This window comes from Haliotis rubra, unplaced genomic scaffold (genome assembly GCF_003918875.1).
Source record: "Haliotis rubra isolate DU_JTF1 unplaced genomic scaffold, ASM391887v1 Scf1481, whole genome shotgun sequence".
NCBI classification, from domain to species: Eukaryota; Metazoa; Mollusca; class Gastropoda; order Lepetellida; family Haliotidae; genus Haliotis; species Haliotis rubra.
This window is the reverse complement of record NW_025765427.1, coordinates 1-16,940: the sequence shown is the minus strand read 5'-3', so window position 1 is coordinate 16,940 and position 16,940 is coordinate 1.

Genomic DNA, 16,940 nt, shown 5'->3' with positions numbered 1-16,940 from the left:
GTAAAGTTGAACAGATTATTGTCATGATAAATGTCAGTGAAAATTGGCAAATTCTTAACAAAACTTTACACCAAAACGCAACTGTTCACATGCACGATATTTGCACATGCTTTTCAGTAATTTGATGCATGATCCTGGTGCAATTCATGTGTGTAAGGTTTGCAGTTGGCTCCCCCAAGTTAGTGGAGAAATCAATCTGTGGAGAATATATATACATAACACATAATGAGTGTTTAAAGTGAGTGTAAACTGTTGATGGGTAGTATATAACTGGCTTCGAAGCTAAACGAGCAATTTTGGACCCAACAATATAAACTTCTACAGCCAAGCAAGAAAAACTAGTGAAAAAACATTCAGATATTGTATTAAAAGTTCAGATCAGGCGATATGATTCAGGTTCATATATTGATTGTTCAAATAAGATTAAAATGATTTAATCATGTTTGAAACAAAGGGATTAGAACTGACGAAGATGTGTGTGTTTGCACTCATGCTACAGCTCACAGACTTGTCTGGTGCTCATGCTATCGCTCACATGCTAGTCTGATACTCATACTATCGTTCACAGACTTGTCCGGTGCTCATGCTATCGCTCACATGCTAGTCTGATACTCATACTATGGTTCACTGACTTGTCTGATGCTCATGCTATCGCTCACATGCTAGTCTGATACTCATACTATCATTCACAGACTTGTCCGGTGCTCATGCTATCACTCACATGCTAGTCTGATACTCATACTATCGTTCACTCACAGACTTTTCTCCGGTGCTCATACTATCTATCACTCATAGACCTGTCTGCATATTGTGTGATTTACCGACAAGATGATAGGTACCTAGTCCTGCACAAGGGGTACGTCAGTCCACAAGACTGGCCAACGAGTATTTAATCCCCCAGCTTAATTTTTAACCATTTTTTAAAATGTCATCAGTATTGATAGTGAACTGTTTCATAGACATCTTGGAAGCATGCAGAGAAAACATCCAGGATTATCTCCCCTCCATATACCTGGATCTGCCTCGATGAAACTTCATCAGATCCATATTCATTTTTTATATAGCATAAGCAAATCATCATGTTTCCCTTTGAAAGAAGTTTAGAATTTTCCTGCTCAGTACATGAAATCTTTACCTTATCACCCATGAAGACCCGGGTTAGAATTGATCTTCAGTAACCCATGCTTGTCGTAAGAGGCGACTGACGGGATTGGGTGGTCAGGCTGGCTGACTTGGTTGACACATGTCATCGGTTCCCAATTGCATAGATCAATGCTCATGCTGTTGATCACTGGATTGTCTGGTCCAGACTAGATTATCTACAGACCACCGCCATGTTGCTTGAATATTGCTGAGTGCGACATAAAACTAAACTCAATCATTCAATTTTTACCTTTTCAGCCGAATACAAGGAAAACCAAAGCTGCTGTTCACTATCCATTCAGAACTGTGTTATTACAGGGTGACATCAATAAGTATATCTATTCATTCATATGTTATCTACCACTGCACCTTGGCTTGTTGTAAAGCGACAAACCGGCAGATCAATTTGATGTCACAACTTGTAAATATTCAAGCTAATTATATACTACACCCAACCATGTATTTTTTTGAAATTAGTGACGGGCAGTGGCAATACCAATCTGTCATCTGTCTGTGTTTTATCTGTATGTCCTGCTACATTGTTTATGAGTGTGACTCCAAATATTTTAACTCATTTTCCTGAAATATACTGGCCACATAAAGAAACTGTGCACAGAAAATATAAAGATAGACAGACAGTGTCTTTATACATAAATAAAGGTGTGAACATAGCAAGTATTGGAAACAATCAAACGCTCATGCAGGTGCCAGGCGATGTGACGTCATTGATGGTGGCCTATGGACTTGCAATGTGTTACTGCATGTGCAGCCTGTGCAGCTGCACAACAACATGTGAAACATGTGAAATTGCTGTAACTGTCGAAAGCTTGAACTGTGGTCATTCAAACGTTCACAAATTCACATGAGAAGTCACATGCACATCATGCCAAAATTAACATCTGCTCAACGTCACAAATCGAAACCATTGGAATGGTTCGAGCAGGCATGAGCCAACAACAGGTGGCAGCACTTTCCAATGCCATCGTAACACGATATCTGCATTGGTCAGGCGTTATGGAAACAGTAATGACGTCGCCGACCACCCACGTTTTGGGCGTCCCCGAGTAACGACGCCAAGACAGGACAGATGGATTCGGGTGAATAATCTCAGACACAGGTTCCAGACGGCAGTGACCACGTCCCAAACCATTCCCCGGGCCTTCAATGCTTATTTGGTAGCCTATATGCGTCGTCGATGCACTGCTGTGCTTCACGCGCATGATGGTCATACCTGTTATTGACTTTGTGACTTCGTCGTGTGACCCCTACTCAATTTTGAACTTCTGACGTCATCGTTACGGATATTGTTCATGTTCTTTGACATGATGTTGTGGCCCGATACTTCAGCTTATAAAGTGTCTACATCAGTTCGTCTTTTCTGTGTTGTATTCCAATTCTGAAGGAATTTTCTGTGTGCACAGTTTCTTCATGTGGCTAGTATACATATGTATAAGCTTAAGTAAAGTTGTACCATTTTGTTGGTTGTATCAATACTTTTCACCATCTAGGTTTATAATAACGAGGTTCCTTCCCTTGATGGTGACAAAACATCTTAACATAACTTTGCATCATTACCTGTGAGATAACCATGGCGATATTAGCTGTGTCTTTTCAGAATATTATATATTATTTTGTAATTTTTGAGTAATTATCTTGAAACCTTTGTACTTTTAGAATGTACTTCAGAATGTTCCGGGCGGTGGGGTAGCCTAGTGGTTAAAGCGTTGGCTCGTCACGCCGAAGACCTGGGTTCAGTTCCCAATATGGTTACAATGTGTGAAGCCCATTGCTTTTGTCCCTCGCGGTGATATTGCTGGAATATTGCTGAGGCATCACAGTTTCAATTTAGAAGTGACATGACCATCTCAATTTCTCTTACAACTTACTTATTTAGCATCATGTCCTTTAAATGTAGTTAAAAAACCTTTTAATGAATAAATATAGGTTCATTTTAATAGATTTGATACATGAGAAATGTTCGGGTAACAATGAGGTCGTCGTGTGTATTTCGTACGAACAGCTGATTGCAGCGTGAAACGTCGTACAGTTGTGCCTTCGTCTGAGGTTGATGTTTAGCTATATGTCCAATGTGCCTCACTGAATGTTGTTTGTATGTGATCATGAGTATTTTTATTGTTTGTGGCAAATCTGTACTTCCTGTGTGTGTTGTAGTTTGTGTGAAGGACTTGTGTGAAGACTCCAGTGACACATTCAACCTTTAATAAAACTATGTAAAAACATGTATTCGTGACTCAAACTCACTGGGTGCATTGTGGTAAGTGGCAGATGAATACAACCGATTTGTGGCGACATGTGGTAGATGAATACAACGGATTTGTAGAGACATGTGGTAGATGAATACAACCGATTTGTAGAGACATGTGGTAGATGAATGCAACTGATTTGTGGAGACATCTGGTAGATGAATGCAACTGATTTGCAGAGACATCTGGTGGATGAATGGAACTGATTTAGTAGAGACATCTGGTAGATGATTTGTGGATGCAACTGATTTGTGGAGACCTGTAGTAGATGAATACAACTGATTTGTGGAGACATCTGGTAGATGAATACAACCGATTTGTGGAGACATCTGGTAGATGAATACAACCGATTTGTGGAGACGTGGTAGATGAATGCAACTGATTTATGGAGACATCTGGCAGATGAATACAGCCGATTTGTGGAGACGTGGTAGATGAATGCAACCGATTTATGGAGACATCTGGTAGATGAATACAGCCGATTTGTGGAGACGTGGTAGATGAATGCAACTGATTTGTAGAGACATCTGGTAGATGAATACAACCGATTTGCAGAGACATCTGGTAGATGAATGCAACCGATTTGGGGAGACATCAAGTAGGGTACTGTATCAGTACTGATTGGTCTTCCGTGTGTTCCCACTGACAGGCGTGCTGGTAGATGAATACAACCGATTTGTAGAGACATCTGGTAGATGAGATGCAAATGCTGATTTGTGGAGACCTGTAGTAGATGAATACAACTGATTTGTGGAGACATCAAGTAGGGGAGTACAACTGATTTGTAGAGACATGTGGTAGATGAATACAACTGATTTGTAGAGACATCTGGTAGATGAATGCAACTGATTTGTGGAGACATCTAGTAGATGAATGCAACTGATTTGCAGAGACATCTGGTAGATGAATGCAACCGATTTGGGGAGACATCAAGTAGGGTACTGTATCAGTACTGATTGGTCTTCCGTGTGTTCCCACTGACAGGCGTGCTGTTTCGGATGTCTGCATGAAGGGATTCTGTACATGCTGTCGCACAACATGGCAGGTCTTGTCGTCTTGTGTTCACCCTTGGACTGCCAGTACGGGGCGATCATTTGTCGTGTACTTCCAGCATGGTGGCCAGGAAACGTTGCTGCAGCCTGTAGATGATCCGAACCTTGACCTGGAAGTGATTGGCAACGGCTTGTGCAGTGAGGCCAGCTTCAAGTCTTCCTTGCGCCTGGTTCCTCTGAGCTGTCGTGAGTCGCGGCATCCTGCTGATGTTGTAATGTGAATCTTTCAACCAGGTTTGGGGGTGCATTTTATAGGGCTGGTCCTTGTGAACAGCACGTGCAGCATGAGTTGCATGAAAAACACAAGAACACCGTACCATCTCCGAGATCAGGTTGCGTTTTAGACCATTTCCTGGGTTCCATTCTGAGTTTGGGAAGGAATATCTTTGCTCAGTTAAAGTTGGATATGTTGTCAAAATATACAATCAAAACATTAAATGAATTTACAGTTATCCGTTTCTGGGAAGGAAAATTCCAAACTAACTGAAGTTTCTTTTGCTGCTTGAGTATACAAACCTCTGGATATTTTGATAACTGAAATAGCGCGCACTTGTAGGTATAAGGACAAAGAAGTCATTCATATAAGTTTTCGTGGGCGAACGTGCCACAAAGTATTTCCTTTATTGCGGCCTATAGAGGTGATTCATAGCGTTCGTGTATGTGAGGGGCTAGCCTAATGGTTAAAGCGTTGGCTCGTCACGCCGAAGACCCAGGTTCGAATCCCCACATGGGTACAATGTGTGAAGCCCATTTGTGGTGTGCCCCGCCGTGATGTTGCTGGAATATTGCTAAAAGCGGCGTAAAACCAAACTCAGTCAGTCAGTCGTGTATGTGGAGCGCTATGTTTCTTAGCTAAGACATTGGTAGACAGGGCAAGGACCGTTGATATGAAATGTCATATACTGGAGATGAGAGCACCGTATTTTGCGATGCGAGTACCGATGTCTAACAGAATCAACTCTCAAACAGACGGAGGTATGGTCATCGTGATGCTCTCGAAATCAGCTTTACCCCACAAATCATTTAACGTCCGTCTCACTAAATTTCTTAATTTACTCAGGTTGCCTTTGTAAAGGCTTTTCTTATTTAAAGGTAAAGTTTCATTGTAGTTCTACCGAGTAATGATCTGGAGCGAAGTAGTCACGTGCCCAAGTGGTATTTTCCCCACCCTGTTTAGGCAACTCGGTCGCATTTCACTAATATCATGAGGGCACATTTGGGTGGAGATCCAATGTGTTCACTAGCTGTTTGAATACTAACGAGATCGTTTGTGTTCGATAATGAGAAACACGATCGATTGTTTGATCGTTTAGTCACTGCGACCAATCTTCGATTATTTCAATTAATCGGACCACCACTAATGACTACATGTAATGAATGTTGAAAATGTATAATGAATGGATGTTGGTAACAAAGATCCACAATACGTTCTTTGTTACCGCCAGGAGACGATTGCTTCTTGTGCCTATTTTGCCAACATATGAAATTTGTTTTAAATACCACTGATGTATGACTTTGGAGTGGCATTTTTTGAGCTGGAAGTCAGATACAGAACAAAGTAAGTATGTGGATGAAAAATTCCTTTTATTCTAGAGGCACGACGTTTCGATACAGGTCCTTTATCGTTTTCAAGTATGAATGGTACAGGGAGAGAACAGGTGATATATATACAACAAGACTAATTAACAAGACAGGGCGGAATAACAATGTGCTGATAACAAATAAATGGATAACAGAGGATTACAGGGATAAACATGGAGGCCAGTGGAAGCCAATGATACACAAAGGTGCCACCCTCTCCGCCATCAATAACCACTATACCAGCCTCAGCGCCACCATGGAGTCCCAGCTATTCTCGTCTTTAAGGACTGCTCAGACATCAGCCAACAACAAACTTGACTCCTACCACGATGACACACGTTTCCATCTCCTCTGCCAGTGCCACCAAGAAGACTACATCAATCTCTTACAACAAGGCTGTCGTCAACCTCAGCCAGAAACAACTCACCAGCAGCAAACCAGCCTCAGCCAAAGGAGCAGCTGGCTCCAGGAGGGCAGGTCGATTATCTCCGCCATCAGATCAGTAACATCCTTCAGAAGGCCAAACCTCAGAAGCTGAACCTTACACCCATCCGACCGACAGGCCATCAAACAACTAAAGGAAGACCCCAGATAAATGTCGTTGTCCTAGCAGACAAGGGCAGAGCCACTGTGGTGTTAGATCGGCCCAACTTCCACTCCATGGTCGACCGCATGCTGCAGGACAGCTCTACCTATCAGAAGCTCCGGAAAGACCCCCACCGCAACACTCGACCGGCAACACAAGGCCCACCTTAGGACCCTACGTGACAATTATCAACTTTCAATAGATTTACAACGTAAACTGTCAGTGTCCCATTCCCAGGCTACAAAGTTAAGATCATCCCAATAACAATCCTGGGAAAACCTGGCTCCTTGTTTGTTCTCGTGATCCTGTTTTGTACAATACCGCTCCAGCATCTTACTAATGCTCTATCACCCTCAGGTAAAACAGCCAAATCCTTCATTACAGGCTCAACTGACTTTTGCTCTAAGCTGCGTGAACTATCGATGATCTGGTCCCATCGTCAGCTATGATGTTATCGGCTTGTTTACTAATGTTCCACGTGAAGGAGCCCTTCTAGCCTTAAGAACGACTCAACCAGCGGAACAGGCCACTTGACACCAGCCAACCATAGAGACTCAATCATTAACCTCACCTCCTCAGCCTGACCGCGTCATACCAAAGACGTTAAAATATGCTATTTGTTGGTCCTGCCTGGCGCTCAGCAGTAATGGGTACAAAAGGACTGGTCGGCTCGGAGTCAGTATAATGTGTCTGAGGTGGGGTATTCTCATGCTTCACTGTGGCATGGTATCTCAGAGGGCTAGCACTATAAAAGCAGCTTAAGTCTGGGCTGGAGTACAAGCAGCCGCACATACACATGCACATGCATGCACTTCGTCATATGAGCAGAAATATTCTCAAGCACGACGTTAAACCCAATTTCACCTCACCTCACCTCACCTCACCTCACCTCACCTCACCTCACCTCACCTCACCTCGACTCCACTTTACTTCACATGGGGTGACGGTATATATGAACAAAAACATGGACTACCTATGGGCTCCGCTATTATATATCACCACTATATATCGACACGTCCGAGACAATAATAATACTGTGGACCTGAACATGAGCTCGTCTCAACAAGACATTCTACTCATCCTGAAAAGGAGACCAGACACCCGATTTAGAAAACATCCAGTACCAGAACAAACAAACAGTTACAGGCACATTTCCTTACGAATGTATATTTATTGTCTGTTAGACATGACGAACATAGTGAGAATTGTGAGAATGTATATAGTCTGTTTGCAGTGAAAACGTACCGATGGATTTCAATTTCATGCACATTAAATGAAACACCGAGAAAAGCAGAGTTGGTCTAAGTTAACGCTCATCACGTACCGCACGTACATGTGTTTCTCTGTTCCAACTACTGCTTTTACCCCATTAATAATACACACCAAAAATAGGGATTTGAAACTATGATCGTTTGTTAAACAACTTTTATCCTAAGTTGAGTAGAAATCTGAGATTTAAATGTTCACTTGGCAAGAGTCAAATAAGGAAGATTCGCAATCTTAATTTCACTTTATTTGATTTACTATTTTGCTTAAAGTGAAATTCGTCGGTACGTTGTCACTGCAAACAGACTAAAGAAATTAAAGAAAATGTAACTTTTCTGAGAAACACAATTATATTTACACCGACAAGGAGCTCTAGTGAAGGAAGAATTGAAACGAGGAAATTTTAATATTCATTTTAGACTTTTGGTGTACGTGTACATCTGAAATTTCTAAAGCAGATCAAGAGAAGGTCAACAAACATCTGAATTGTCTTCAGTGGAGGCTTATAAAAGTTATAAAATTATCAATAAAATTTTCAAACGGGATATCGCACACTGGAACAAAGTAGCATGTGTGGTCACTCTGACAATAATTGCCACCAATTATACTCGATTATATATGATTAGCAAACGTCCACATGTATTCATATCCTGTTTTAAAATTACATTGAATTCATTTTACCAAATCGTGGTGTTCCCATGCTTTTGAAAATCCAGATCTTTTCTCGAATAAATTGAGAAATTGGTTCTTATCGTAATGGATCAGTTTTGGAGTCATTGGGAAGTGATGTTAAATATTCTTCTGCAAATTCATGTTATTCCTTTACTGAAGATCCACTTCGTTTTGAAATGTATTTACTACTTACTGAAAACATTTCTAAACCTTTGCTTTATTTCAGAACACACAATCACAAATAACCAATTGAAAAATGATGAAAAGTAGAAAAACATTTCTCAGAGATTCTGTACATTATGTACACTTCATAATGATGATTATCATTTAACAAATGTCATCGCATCCCGATTACGTAGATTGATGCTCATGATGTTGTTGCTCACTGGATTGTCTGGTCCAGACCCGATTATTTACAGTGAGTGAGTGAGTAGTTTTACGCCGCTTTTAGCACTATTCCAGCAATATCACGGCGGGGACACCAGAAATGGGCTTCACACATTGTAACCATGTGGGAAATCGAACCCGGGTCTTCGGCTTGACGAGCGAACGCTTTAACCAACGCCCCGACTATTTACAGAAACTTGGAATATACCTGATATATTTGAGTGCGTGCGGTGTCAACCAACCAACCTTCCAACCAGTCAACAAACAAACAAACAAACATTATTTAACAGGTTGGCTACACCACCCATTATCCATTTAGACAAAAATACAAACGTGTTAACGTCAACCAGTTATCAATGAGTGTTACTAGAAATGTCTCAGCATGTCAAAATCGTGATAAATACAAACCGAAACACGAGTCTCATTAACCTATTCAGACAATGACCTACTTTTCAGCCGATCCGAATTTTCTCGTGTGATAGTGAAAATAGACATCACAAAACAACTATGGTTACACTGAATTTCAATTCCTTGTTGCATAAGAAAATGGTATTTACGAATGAATTTTAATTGTAAACTTTAATAACATCGTATTTTTATATTTTATGGCGAGGTGTAGGCAGCATGACCTCAACTTAGACGTCACAGACTGCCCCTGTTTAATGAGGTCGTAAAATGATTCACAATGCATCTGGCTCATTGGTTACACCTGTTATGTATGTTTTTGCGTTTATTTAGTGTAGTTCTGAAACGCATAATGTGATTGATATAATATCAAGTCCGTACCAAATGCCAAACGTTTCTAGCGGCAGAGTCTCGTTTTGAGATTCACTATTTCCAGGTTTCTGTTTGTCAGAGCTCGCTGTACGACAAAGCACGCTTCGCACGACGTGTTTGCAAAGGATCATAAAGGAGCGTAGTGTTGCAATATACAAGTGCTTAGATGTATCAGATGATACTGATTAATATTTATGTATCCAGTTAAATGAAGTGGTCTCAAAATTCTGGACTGGCTATTGTACTAAAGTTGCGCAATAGGACGGAAACCCAGTCAACAGGAAACGAGACTGTTATTGTATTCAATGTTTTGACTTGATGATAATTGTTATGGATATACAACTTCTTTTATTCTGTGGAGGCGAAGTTTCGACAAAGATTCTAATGTCGTTGTCACTTGCATCGAAACGTCGCCTCCACAGAATAAACGAAGTTGTATATCCAAAATGTCCTCATTCTTCGTCAACTCAACTTCTAAAAAATGCCTATCAAAGAAACGTCAAGATCGTGTTGGGAATAATTGGATACATGTGCTGAAAAAAATCTCCAAATTTCTAAACCATTTATCTCCCGTCAAGTAATTTGCATTTATGAGTGAAACGCATCCTCATATACCGCCGTTACAGAAAGTACTAGTGGAGGGAAAATAATATGGGTTAAGGATTGTCAGTCTCCTCCCCGTCTAGTGTGCCCTACCCACCGGTCACATCCACTCAAATAAAAACAATAAAAGCCAGACCAATTTTATTTCTTGTTTTACGTATTTTTGTCCTCAGAAAACCTAGCAAGGGCAGGAGGGTGGTGGTGTGTGTGTGTGTGTGTGTGTGTGTGTGTGTGCGGGAATAAAAATAAAAATAAATGTAAATAAATGCTGAAAGTATATTACTTTTGACAATTTATGAAATGTATATGGGCAAAAGACAATCTTTTAAACAAACTATTCTTGTAAATTTACATGTTTGACCAATAAACATTAAGATGTTATTTTTGAGCAGGAAAAATTAACTTTTATGGTTTTTCTTATTCTTGAGAAAATACGAGAGGCGGATCCGTAAAACAAAAATAAAATTGGTCTGGCCTAATAATTCTTTATTCAAAACTGCAATACTGTTGTAATACTGCAAACCATTTCAACAGGTTCCTTTAAAACTACATATATTCAAGCGATTGAACTGTTTCAATTTTTTGCCCAACGTACATTTAAACTCTATAAGGGTTCTTAGAAGTGCACAGGGTTTGCATTGTACTTTGTACGCTAGAGTTGTGGGCAGCACTGAAAGAGTCACACAAAGTAACAGTTGACTACAAGATTTTTACGCACCCGGTCACAGGTGGGCTCGATCCCTTCACCTCAGCTCGCTGAATCACCCCAGCCTGGCGCCTTGGGCAAACTAGCCCACCACATGTCCCATACATTTTGGCAGATCTTACTTATGTACATGGGTCAGTGGCCTTGTACCACATGGTATTGACTACATCTATAAAACCTGACTGATTTAGTCTAGGAGACGGGCCCAGATCATCGTGAAGTGGACGGATTATTGCGGTCGGGGTGTCGGCTAAGGCGGCGATCTCACCGACTACGTCGACGATGAAGAATTACCGACTTCTGCATGTGTTGGTGACAGAGCGGATCTCCTGGAACATTGGCCACTTGGTCCCGGTGTGAGATCTGTCATTAAGCTTATCAACTTCTACCATTTGGGCAGGCACCTATAACTATAAACATGGCTGCTGTCGTTCTCGTTACTCAAGCTTCTGTCTCCCGTCCGTTGTGCACCATAAAGGCACCTACCCGGTTCTTGATACCAGCTCTTGAACTGGTGAAACTGAAGTGGTGGAAAAGTACTAAACATGCTGGAATATTGTTACAATCTGTGTAAGACTAAACTCACTCACTCACTAAACATGGACTTTACTGAAGCAGTATTCACGTAATGAATCTCGCCAGCAGCTGTCCTTATGAGCAGGAAATAACGATTATGAAATCCCACAGTTATGATTTTTTGTGGACATAAAACTTCCTGAATCGCCGCATCATGGACGTCTTTCAATATTTTCCGTTTTTGCTGATGCAGTCATTCCTCATGCAATATCCGTGGTGATTACGAGAAATATCTGACTTTCGCGACAGTTCCCCTGATGACACCTACATGTGACGGTGACGACATTCTGGGGCTTTTGGTGTCATCTTTAGAACATCCAATGACCCCATGGAAAACAAACAGAGGCTATAATGTATTAAACGTATACAGAATTTTCGGACATCCAGGAACAACAAAGCAGTGGTGGTGGTTTGTTTGCCGCCGTAAAGCACTATTCCAGCATGGCGGGGGGACACCAGGGAATTTGTTCCGCACTTGTACCCATGTGGGAATCGAACCGGGTTTTCAAGGTGATAAGAGGACACTTAAACCACTGAGGCTACCCACCTGCCCCGATTTTAAAGAATAAACTGAAGATATTTGTTGAGGATGGGATGAATCACACACACCAGGTGCCGTAATAAAACCGGCGAATATATAATAAGGTTTGTTTGGTATTTGTGTTGTGTTGTCTCAAAGGGAGGAACATTTATGTGTTGTTGGATGTGCTTGTTGTACTGGTATGACGTGTGTGTGTCTGCTGGTAGTGTAGCCAAATAAAAGAGCAGTTCGGGGTGTCGATTAGCCTTAATTTGTGCGTGAAAATGCGTCTAACGGGATCACGGGAGGTCAGACTCGCTGACTGGGTTCGCGTGAAATGTGGCCAATTAGGTAGATCTATGTTCATGCTGTTGATCACTGGATTTGTGGGACAGAGATACGAATTATTTAAAGAGGAAATGCCGCCGCTATAGCTGGTATATTGCTGGTGTGGCGTGAAATAAGCTGCGCTCCACACTCTCACTTTTCTGAGCGCCAGCCGAGGTAACAACAAGTAACACGGTAATCACAACATTTTGTGGAAGCTTAGTTGGTTAGATCATTGCTGGCTCATTTTATTTTTATGTTAAAGGTCTCGACCGACTTTATGACGTGTAAACAAAATTGCGTCTGCCTCTCGACTGAAACATATTCTGACAGCTTAAAACGTGTAGAAATTGTTAATTATGTTTTAGCTGGAGTGTTACCAAACTCCTTAATGTATAAAGGCAGCTAAATAAAGAAGCAGTGAAAGTCGGTAAAGAATAAATCTGTGCAAAGTGAACACAAAACAACTGATCGAACGGTTTCAAGACCGGGCACTGCATGCGTCGCCGATATTATGATGTACGGTGTTAGCGATTCAGCTTCTCGGCGAAGGAAGCTTGGCGGTTACCGTGGCGGCGGGTAATATTTTTTCCAGTTGTCACCCTCCTGGGAGGGGTGACACGGAAAGTGTTAAGCATTGACCAGTGAAATTAAAAGTATTTTTACATTAGGTAAGTTAAAGTACGTGATCTGAACTTTGAGCTCAGTGGAGTTGAATCGTTGACTTTCCACTGACGAGGCGATTTAGGTGAGTCGCTCAGGTGTTCCAAAAGTCCGGGTGGGATTCAACCACAAATATTGCTGAATCTGTACTAGGAAAAGTGCAATTCAAATGTAATATTTTCGATGAGGTTTGTTTTGAACATTGTTGATTGCCAGGTTCAAAGCCGTTTCTTTACATCAAAGGAACCAAGGAACCTTTGTGATTAAGGTGGAGGTCTAGTGACTTACACTAACGAGGTGACCAAATGGGCTGCTTGTTGGTACAAGGTCATCGTATCCTGATGGCGTGCTAATCGCTGGATTGTCTGACGCAGGCTCGATTGTTGCTGACCGCCATCATATAGCTGGGATCTGACGCATGCGGCTTTTAAACTGACCCATAGATCATTCAAATCATTGGCCCCATTTGCCACGATTATTTGGTAGCGATTTCAGTGATTCTAATGTCGCGAAAATGACCTGTGTTGAGACATTAAAATAGCTTTCCAACTCTGGAACCTGAGTGGACAGCCGGAGGTACGTGATGAAGAATCCGTTTGTGGGGGCTGGGATGGCTGAGGGTTGAATCGCTGATTTCCCTTTTGGCGTCTGGTGTCTAACTCTGTGAGCGCGTGGTTTGAAGCCAGATCGGACCCATCCCAACAAATTAACGCCCCCAACTTTTAGCGCGTTGCGTTTGACCACTTTCAAATGACACATAGTATAAGGTATGAAGATTCCGTTCATGGGGGCTAATTTCCAGTGTTGCAAAGATATTTCAGATTATTCAAAATGTCACTGACCCGGTGTGGTTCAACATTTTTCTTGATGGTCGTCAATGTCTGGCAACTCCCAGGTTCTTCTTATATAATCCCTTTCCGATCAAGGCCTGATTTAAAAGAAGCCGGACGCATTGGCGACTTTCTGGTAGGATGCCTGGGTCATACTGGTCATGGTATTATGCTGTTATTACTATAATACAGAATCAACGATAATAGACGATGTTTATGACACGGATTTGTCCAAAATATCACCAATAATGATTGATACACACAAATGGTAAAACTCTCCTGCAAGTCAAATTATCATTCTTAATATTTGTTGGTATGATGTACGTACCTATGTCATCCGACACGTTTGTCGTATTATTGGTGTGAGGTATCCGAGCCATTACGGCTCAGAACGCACAAAATTTTATGCTAATTTAAGGAACATACTGAACACCACATAGGTTACATCCACATAGGCGCTCATTAGTCGGATGGGCGATAAATTTTACCGACATTCATATATGGTTTCAAAACATACGTCCGCATATTGGCCTTGATTGTTGGCGTATGAGCATACTAGTGTGGGTTGGCGCTATATAAGTAAGACGTATTATTATTATTATTATTCATTGCGTTAAGAAAACAAGTAGCAGAACGGGCGAACGTACCTCCATGTACCCAACGCATTCGAAGAACATTAGTTAATCAAAACAATGATACGTATTTGAGATAAACAAATTACCCAAACTGCATTACGATTTGATTTCCCACACGTATGAGCAGGGTACATGAAAAATATATACCTGCACCTTTCAGATGTTCTTATCTGATATTTTAATCATGATTTTATTCTGAACGTCGGCGACAATCAAAGCAATATTTTTTTTCTTTGATTTAGTGTGTTTTTGTTACTTTTCTGTCAGCATTTTCATTTTAATGAAGCTACAACCGCATATTATTGTTTACGGCACCGATCAGATCGTGCTATCCCCAGTTGGATTGTCAAAATGTGCCCTATGTACTAAGGAAAATCTGTTGCGGGATTCTTGTTTTGGCGCCTCCTTCCACAGATTTCGAGTGGGTATGGTTTTACGCCGCAATCAAAAATTTTTTTGTTGTTTGGTGGTTTGAACAGCACATCAACATAACCGGTTCACGGCTCCAGAAGAAAGTTTCGAGCATATGGTGTCACCTATCCAAATCGTTGGATCTCCAGTTTTCATAAAATCCCCACCCCAAGAAACCAGCAACAAACCAAAAACAAACAAAAAAACCGCGGCAAAACAACAACAACACAAAACAACACACCCCAATGCGTTGCGTTGAATGTGGGCGAACATAGGAAAAAGAATGTTGGAATTCTTGTTTTGGCACCTCCTTCGACAGATAATATGTGAATATAATTTCACTCCGTTTTTGGCAAATATTCCAGCAATACCATTGTACCCGTGTAGAAACATCAAACGAATGAAGGAATAGGAAAGAAGAACAAACGAACAAAAAGACAGAACTTAAACCGGTACATAATGTACCAGCGGGAATTAACAAGCATATATACTGGAAAACCTCGGATCAAAGGAAGAGACATCACACTCATAGTGTTTGGCCGTGTCATCGTCAAAAGAGAAAATCGTTGTGATTCTGTATTTAATAGAAAAAACATCATTGCATTCTCCAATTTGACCACTTTCTAAAATGGCATTGTATGTTAAATAGAGAAACATTACTTAACAGATTCGTATAATATCATAAAATCTTTTCCATTTTTATTTGGTGGTACATCTGTTTGACAGCCCTAATGAAAGCAGAGGATGCACGGGCCCTTGACACAATCACAACACAGATCTGAAAATGGCCAAAGCACGGGTGACGGCTGGAATATTTAGGGGCCATTTTGAAAAACGCGATTGTTATTCATTTGTTAATGCTCCACATTCAAATTCGAGAGGTGCCTCATAACCTCATGTGATTATAAACCGTACTTTTGGTTATTAAAAATATATAATAATTTATTTTATAATAGGATGATACGTTGTCTTTTGTACTTTGGTGTCAGTGTCTCGAAGACAAATATGTGCTGTCAGATGACTACTCACGCAAAGAACACATGATACAAGACTTTACTGGACTGTATTCGGCGTCTGTGTCTTAAGCTAATACGTATTCCAGTCAGCTGACTTCTACTACTTAAAGCAGTACACGATACTGGGCTTGACTGGACTGTCGTGACGTCTGTGTCTTTAGACTATGCGGTATTCCAGTCGGTTGACTACTCTTCAAAGCGGTACACGATACATGGTTTTACTGGACATTCGGCGTCTGTGTCTTAGACTAATAGGCCCATTCCAGTCAGTTGACTACTCGCGAAACAGTACTGATACAGGGGCTTTGCTGGACTGTATTCGACGTCTGTCTTAGACTAAAAGGTATTCCAGTCAGTTGACCACTCACCCAAACTGGTACACGATACAGGGCTTTTGGGACTGTATTCGGCGTCTAATGTCTTAGACTAATAGACAATATTCCAGTCAGTTGGCCTTCTCACCGAAACAGTACACGATACAGGGATTTACTGGACTGTATTCGGCGTCTGTGTCTTAGACTAATAGGTATTCCAGTCAGTTGACTACTCACCCAAACGAGTACGTGGGGCTTGTGGGCTGCCATTCCGGCGTCTGTATCTTAGACTAATAGGTATTCCAATCAGTTGACTACTCACCCAAACGAAGGTACACGATACAGGGCTTTACTTGGCTGTATTCGTCTGTCTTAGACTAAAGGTATTCCAATCAGTTCACCTCACCCAAACAGGTACATGACCTGGGGCTTTACTGGGCGGTAGTTGGCATCGTCACAGATCTCCCCAGCCTCCATCTGGTTGCCCATGCGCAGCTTCCGGGAACTGTATCTACGTCAAGGTAACTAAGCGCTAATAGTGTGAACGTAGTATTCATATAGTCATTATTATCGGGGGTGTCAATCACGGGATTATGGTCAAAAGAATGCAG